This window comes from Medicago sativa, chromosome 4, assembly GCF_051527215.1.
Source record: "Medicago sativa cultivar Bolivia chromosome 4, Bolivia_mono, whole genome shotgun sequence".
Taxonomy (NCBI): domain Eukaryota; kingdom Viridiplantae; phylum Streptophyta; class Magnoliopsida; order Fabales; family Fabaceae; genus Medicago; species Medicago sativa.
Genome location: NC_140752.1, coordinates 29497361 through 29505834, shown reverse-complemented (window position 1 = coordinate 29505834; position 8474 = coordinate 29497361). Strand labels below are relative to the sequence as shown.

The 8474-nt window shown below is 33.4% G+C and overlaps 1 pseudogene across 1 annotated transcript; it reads left to right on the top strand.

Moving 5' to 3' along the window:
- Nucleotides 1–2357: 2357 nt before the first annotated feature.
- LOC146927618 (agamous-like MADS-box protein AGL80 pseudogene) lies at nt 2358–7775 on the top strand (annotated as a pseudogene). The gene is made up of 2 exons (XR_015005756.1): nt 2358–3212; nt 7495–7775. The product of XR_015005756.1 is annotated as an agamous-like MADS-box protein AGL80 pseudogene (transcript).
- Nucleotides 7776–8474: the final 699 nt, after the last annotated feature.

Below are 8474 nucleotides of genomic sequence, written 5' to 3'. Positions count from 1 at the left end.
TTATCACTTCCAGAGGTTGACTTAGATTCATGCACTTGGATGGTTTCAACATGAGCATAATTTTATGCCAAGCATGTCACAACATCCGGCGCAACATTAGAACGAGTTATGGTTTCTTTGACAGACTCAACATCTGGGATATCAACAGTTTCAGACATAGGATCAGCCACTAAACCCGTAGAGGGCGACTTATTAGCACTTTCACTTGCAGGATTATCAACAATATTAATCAGACTAAAGATTTCAACATATATGGGGTTATCTAGACAAAGGTTCACATTAGTCGGTTTGACAGATGTTTGAACGATATCAACAACATTGGATACACAAGATCACAATCAGAAGTAGTAACATTATGAATGACATCATGATTTTTGATGAGATCAATATATAGACTAGTCATGATGTGAGGTTTCTTAACAACATGCAAGGCATCTACGGGATCAACATACCTTGTCTTAACAGTAGGAATACTAGGAGACACAGAGGGAGCAACATAGGGACTTACACAAGAAGATTTGACATTTTTCGCATCAGTCACATTTTCTGGACAACCTTCTTTGGCCTTAGATCCAGTAGTACCTTGGGTGAGTCATTTGTGATCAAATTGGGTGAGTCTTGAGAAACCAAAAGAGAAGATCTTTATGTAATCAAAGGCTAAGGGTTGGTTCTCTTTTGGGGGTTAGATTCTAAATTTGAGAAGTAATTGTAAACACCTTGGGTGAGTGAAAACCATTGAGTGTTTTATTCATTAGAGAGATTGGGAATAAATTGTAGAAATTAGGGTTTATTCTTTGTGAGCTTGTTGAAGCTAAATTCTTGTAACCCTTTTATATCTCTTTGTAAAGAACTCATTGATTGTGGATTGGAGAGATCAATATCTCCCTAGAGTAGGTTATTGTTGGACCCAACTGGGCATACATTTCTTGGCATCGTTATCTTTTTTCTATTCTCTTTATATTGTTTATTCTTTGGTTTAATTGAGGTTTTGTTATGCACTTGGATTCTAGATTAGATTTAGATTATTGTTGTTCTATGAGGTTATTTTGGTTATTGGTTTCCATTGATACTTTTCCCACAAATCTAAATTTTATTGATGTGAGGTTTGGATTTTGACCAAATTCACAACAATTGGCGCCCACCGTGCAGCAAAGACGTGAATTGGTTTAATGAGTACCATCGGTTCAAAGTGGGATATTGAGAAGTTCACCAGAAGTAACGATTTCGGGTTATGGAAGGTGAAGATGCAAGCATTTTTTTTACAAAAAAGTGTGAGAAAGCTTTGAAGGGTGAAAATGCGTTGCCGGTCACCATGTCACAAGCAGAGAAGACTGAGATGGTGGACACGGCTAGGAGTATATCGTTGTCTTGTACCTCAGGAACAAAGTTTTGAAGGATGTCACAAAGGAACCTACCGCTGCATCGATGTGGTCAAAGTTGGAGTCTTTGTATATGACAAAGTCTTTGGCTAATAGGCAATTCCTAAAACTACAAAATAAAGTGTGAACAACAATAACTACCGATGGACTCCGCAACAGTTAACAACCGCAGGTTAGTTCCTTTGGCAGTTAACTACCGAAGGGCATTTAGGTCGTTTAGTGGTGTTTTATAGCCTTGTTTCAAGTGTAAACAACAATTTTACGGTAGAGGTGGAGTCGAGGCGTGCTCCAACGTTGTGATCCGCACTTGACTTTACGTGCTCTTTCACCGAGCCTTACCTTGTTTGTCTTGAGCCTTCACTTAATGGGCCTTGCGATATTGAGCTTCTAGCTGGTCCAAAACATATGGTATGCCAACAAAGTGCCATTTTACAACTCAAAAATGGCAGTTGGATTTTATACACAAACATATGTGTGTGTGTCTATATATATATATATATATATATATATATATATATATATATATATATATATATATATATATATATATATATATAAGAAAAAACAGTTTCAATAAAATAATCGAGCACTTAATAATTCTTAGTAATATGATATGAATATAGTATATCATAAAAAAAACTTTTTCTTTAAAGAATAAAAATCCTTATTTATAATATCATAATATACTAATATAAATATATGATTTTAAAAATTAAAAGGTAAACAAATCCTATTGGAATATCTAGGTTCCTTACTACTATTGAGAGTAAGATAGACATCTTATTGTTACATCTATTGGAAAATCCTATTTGTGATACATCCTTTCAAAAAGCAATAAAAATTTTATACATAAGGTAGCACTCCAATACCAGCTAATATACAATTAAAGGCCATAAATGCAGTTGAATTTCTATCCTTCTTTGATGGTAAGCGAAAATAGTGACATTTTACAACTAATTAAAACGCCAGTTGGAAATGAGTCACACACACAAAGTAACATCTAGAACCTAACCTGGTATATCAAATTTGTCTATATAAAAAAATAGCAAAACATTATTCACAACAAGAAAAGCCACACCAATAAACATTTTTCTCAATTCTCATTTTCCTTTGTTATTTTCACAACAATGGCTAGGAAAAAGATGAAAATTGCTTTCATTGTAAATGATGCATCTAGGAAAGCAACATACAATAACAGGTGGAAGGGTCTACTGAAGAAGGTTTATGAACTAAGCACTCTGTGTGGAGTTGAAGCCTGTGCCATAGTCTATGGACCATACAAGCCTCAACCAGAGATATGGCCGTCATCACAAGGAGTCCAAATAGTGCTCTCGAAATTCATAACAATGACTGAAAGGGATAAGAGCAAGAAAATGCTGAATCAAGAGACATATATGAAAGAAAGGGTTTTAAAGGCCAAAGAGAAACTGAAGATACTAAGGCATGACAACAAGGAGAAAGAGATGGCAATGCTCATGTTTCAATGTCTTTATGAAGGTAACTTTATGCAGAGTAATATGTCATTGGTTGATTCAAAACATCTTTGTTGGTTGATTGACCAGAAAATGAAGGAGGTTGGTAGAAGGTTGGAAGAAGAGGATAATAATGGTCAACATGAAATTCAACTCCAAATGGCACTACCATTGTCATCCAGGAATGAGGAAATGGCAAGGATGGGTCATGGCCATGCTGGGATGACCATGAATAATGGTGACATCATTGAAAATCAATTTTTGATGGGCTTGATGATGAATGGTTATGAAGATGAGACGGTGCCATTTGGCGAGGTCGATCCTAGATTTTTGCCCAATATACTGCCTTGAATGAATTCAGGTATTTGTTTTGCATACCCTTTCAGGTGGATATATCTAAATTTATTTTTTATTTTGAATTTTATGATGATTTAACAAAAAAAATTAGGTATGTTAAACACATTCTCAAGTCATTATTTCGTGTCTAATCATTCCTTATTTGATTCATATGTGTGATTTAATCATCATGTGTTGTAACGAACCAATTTTTAGGATATTATTTATTTAATTGTTTTGTTATTTATTTAACTGTTTGATGTGTTTGAATTGTTGAGATAATTTGTTTTTAGTAGAAATAGAGGAATTAAGAGTATTTTGGTAATTTTGGGAGTGAAGAACATTTTAGTATTTTAGAGGTGAAGATTTTTTAATGAGGTGAGAAGTAACTTTGGAGAATTACTAGAATAGAGGTAAATGGTAAAAAGGGAGAATTAAGTGTATTAGAACGAGTAGACTTATTTGTTAGTAAGAATAAGACTAAGCTCAATAGGAGTAAGTGAACTAGGTCCAATTGGTGAGAGTATATAAGACTAGTAGTAGTAGTCATAACTCTAGTTTGTGAAATCATTTGTCAAGTTTACAAATTGTAAGCTAGAGAGTGAATAGAGAAAGGAAAAGAAGAAAGAAGAGCTCAAGGGGAGAAAAGAAGAAAAGCTTAAGAGAATCAAAGTAGAGGGGAATATTAGAGATAGGAAAGCTTAGCTTTTGGAATTATAAGATATGGTGTTATTGGTGAAGTTGTTATTATGATGAGGTGAATATGATATGGTGTTATTGTTGTTAACTTGTTTAGGTGTGGGGTTGAATTAGTGAAAAATTGGTTTTTAAGCTATAAGTTTTTTTAGGTGATTAATTGAGTTAATTGATGTTGAAGGGAGTTGAAGTAAGTTGATTAAGGTGTAAGTAATTAGATAATGTTAGTTTGAGGTTTTGGGACAAATTTGGCACGAATGGGAACAAAAACGGTTTTGAAAACGAAGTTTTATGCGTGAAAACGCGAATTTCATAAATCCTATCCTGAGAGGTTGGCACGATTGTGCGCCTACTTGGCACGGCCGTGCGTGGATCGGCTTTTAAAATCTTGACTTTTTCAAAAAGTCTAGCATGACCGTGCCTCTGGAGGGCACGACCGTGCTTGACCCTCTATTGTTCAAAACCTTATTTTTTTTGAATTTTAAGTGTATCCAAAGTGCATAGTTGGTTCCTAAATCTCCAAACTTGATCAATATGGATTAATTGAGGATGTGTGAGTATGATTAACATGGTCTAGGTGAAATATGTGAATTAGACGAACTTTAGAAATAGACGGACTTTGTGATGTAATGAACCATACCATGTTGATTTGTAATTGGTCATAGGATAATGATTAGGTGATGAATATTAATTGAATCGATTACAACTAATTAAAAAGCCAGTTGGAAATGAGTCACACACACAAAGTAGCATCTAGAAACAAACCTGGTATATCAAATTTGTCTATATAATAAAATAGCAAACCATTATTCACAGTAAGAAAAACCAAACCAATAAACATATTTTTTCTCAATTCTCGTTTTCCTTTGTTATTTTCACAATGGCTAGGAAAAAGATGAAACTTGCTTTCATTATAGATGATGCATCTAGGAAAGCAACTGGTGAGAGTATAAAAGACTAGCAGTAGTCATAACCCTAGTTTGTGAAATCATTTGTCAAGTTTACAAATTGGAGGCTAGAGAGAGAATAGAGAAAGGAAAAGAAGAAAGAAGAGATCAAGGGGAGAAAAGAAGAAAAGCTTAATAGAATCAAAGTAGTGGGGAAGATTGGAGTTAGGAAAGCTTAGCTTTTGGAATTATAAGATATGGGTGTGAGAATTATTCTTCTCTAGGAATGAATGTTCATATGGGTACAATCTTGGTTGTTGTGTTTAATGTGATTTCATGAATTAATGATGACTTAAGTTAATTGTCATGCTCCATTAGTTATGTTAATTTTGGATATAATAAAAGTTGTGAAATTATGTTGTTGCTGTGCTAAAACTCATGTTTGGTTATATTGAATAAGTGCTTTTGAGATTTTAACTTAATTATGTGAAATTCATGACTTTGTTGATGAATAATGTTCAATTCATGTCCTATCTCTTTGATATGCTATTGTGTTTGTATTTGTGTTGAAGTTCATGAAGTTATCATGCTAACTGTGGTGTTTGAATTAAATTATTTTATTGTGGTGACTTTTGTGATAAATGGGTAATAATCATGAAAGTTGTTGTTTTGATGAATTGGAGTACATGATTGAATTGGTGAAGTTGTTGTTATGTTGAGGTGAATATGATATGGTGTTATTGTTGTTAACTTGAAAAATTGGGTTTAATAGTGTTTTACCCCCTTGTAATATAGGTCATTTCCGGATTTGCCCCTTGTAATTTTTTTTTGGATTCGGTCCTTGTAATTTTTTTTTTGTTTCAAAATACCCCTATAGGCCATCTGATTGTACAAAATCGATGTATGACAGTAGGTAAACCGAAATTTGCTCAAATTACTAGGAGGTAAACTAAAATTTGCTCAAATTACAGGGGGCGAAATTTGCCACGAAGATCCAAAGCCGAAAAAAAAAAATACAAGGACGAAAACAATTTTTTTTACAGGGTAGAAAATCGGAAATGACATATATTACAGGGGGTAAAACACTATTAACCCAAGTTTTTTTAGGTGATTAATTGAGTTAATTGATGTTGAAGGGAGTTGAACTAAGTTGATTAAGGTGTAAGTAATTAGATAATGTTAGTTTGAGGTTTTGAGACGAATTTGGCGCGAATGGGATCAACAACGGTTTTGATAGCGAAGTTTTACACGCGAAAACGCAAATTTCTCAAATCCTATCCTTAGAGGTTGGCACGACCGTGCGCCTGCTTCGCACGGCCGTTCATGGATCGGCTGTTAAATTCTTGACCTTTTCAAAAAGTCTAGCACGACTGTGCCTCCGGAGGGCAAGATTGTGCTTGACCCTCTAGTGTCCAAAACCATATATTTTTGACTTCAAAGTGTATCCAAAGTGCATAGTTGGTTCCCAAGCCTCTATACTTGATTAATAGGGATTAATTGAGGATGTGTGAGTATGATTAACATGGTATAAGTGAAATATGTGAAATAAACGAACTTTGGAAATAGACGGACTTTGTGATATAATGAACCATGCCATGTTAATTTGTAATTGGTTATAGGATAATGATTAGGTGATGAATATTAATTGAATTGATTAATGGAGAAATACTTGGTTAGGGTTTAGGGTTTAGGGTTTTAGGGTTTAGGTTTTAGGGTTTAAACAAGACTATTTTATGAAACTAAAAAAATAAAAAGAAAAGGATTAAAGTGATATTGATTGATGTGACTATTTTATTTATCTTTTAATTTTTTTTGATTTATGTGTGTGTGCCTAATTGCTTGTGCCTACACAAGACTATCTCCGATTAATAATATGTGAAGGAAATGTTGATTAATTACGTGTAACTAGAAACCCACTTGGGTTGGCCTAGTGGTATTGGCTTGGGACTTGAGAGTGTGCTTCTCCTCAAGGTCTCAGGTTCGATTCTCTCTAGTGCCAATTTGAGGGGGTTAGTTTAGTTTCTTCAAAAAAAAAAAATAGGTGTAACTAGAGAATCGCCTAAGACGTAAATTGGCTAAATGAAGTAATATTATTTTATCGATGTGAATGATGAATATTGGTGTGATAAACATGATAGTGTGATATTATGATGATGATTAATTGTTGATGTGTGGATGTATTGATCTAATAATGCAATGGTGAGTTGATGATGCAATATTATATAATGATGACTTTTTGGAGATGTGCAATGCCGAGTCTATACTTGAAGTCCATGCATTCATAGTCTTGTAATTACGAAGATGGGTAATCACGAAGATGAGGGATCACTCGGTAATAGAATTCAGATATCCAAAATGGTACAACATGGATGTAGAGTCGTGTCTAGAAACATTACATGCATATGAATCTCTGTGGGAGTCATGTATTTGATTATGTGAATATCTGATGATATTTGTGTACTTGTAATGTTGGTAATTAATTGTGAATAATGTGGATTGAATTTTTGGTGATAAGGTGAAGATGTAAATACTTGATATATCTTGGAATCATAGTTTGAGAATTGATATGTCTATTTATATGAGGATATTGTTTGATGAATTAAATTATGAATATATGATATTTGCTGCCTTGAAACTATTCTTATGTTCATGATTTTCTTTTGTTGAGTATTTCTCACCTTTTTGCGGGTTTCCGCCTATGCCACTTGTGGTATAAACATGCAGGTTGAGGACACGTGTTCATCGTGATTACTCGAGGATAGCTTAAGGCTTCATTGCTTTTATGCTTGCTTTTGGAATCTAGTAGTAGGCTATGATTATGATTTGTCGGGATTTTATTTATTTTATGAATTCTATGTTTTGAGGATATTTTGATGTCTTATGATCATGTATTTTAGATGTTGAGACAACGAGTTTATGTTGTTTTATGCTATGAATCCGCTGCAACTATTTTTTTACATTTCATGCTTATGATTAATTATGACTGTTTATGGATTTAAAAATGAAGTGGCACCTTGAACCTTGAGATTTTATGTTGATTTATTATTAGATATTGCATATATGGTTTGAGGGTGTTACATGTGTGGCTTGGGTTTCACATATTTACTTATATGCTTCTAAATCACGTTGTTTAAAAACAGTACTTTTGATTGCATAGAAAAGTGTATTAGTGTGTGGCTTTCAATACTTTTTTGCATTAGCAATTTGTCTTGACTACCAATATTTATCTATAAAATAATTAGTGATTTTTCTCATATATTATGAAGCCCATGTAAAAAATATTCTCTATTGGATAGTTAAGACTACATTCATTACTTAAAAATGTTTTCTATGTATTCCATAAAATATGTAATCATTTTTACCTACTAATAAGAAGATGTGAGACTATTGATGTCAACTATTAACATGAAGAGAAAATGAATTGCTTGTAAGAGAGATGATGCATTTCTGTAAATGATGAAAAAAAATTGTGTCATATTCATTGTTTCTTAGAAATGCATCCAATTGTCCACTTCAATAATTTTTATCTTTACTTAATAGTGTAAATATAGAATCTAACCTTTATATTTTTTTCCAGCACTTCAATAGAAACTTGGTGTTAATAACTTTAATTTTGGAAGGCAAACATCCAAATTATAACATTTTGATCCTCAACAAAGCATCATGAGAAGGCATGAGAGTGGTGTTGCAATTACTGCAACTAG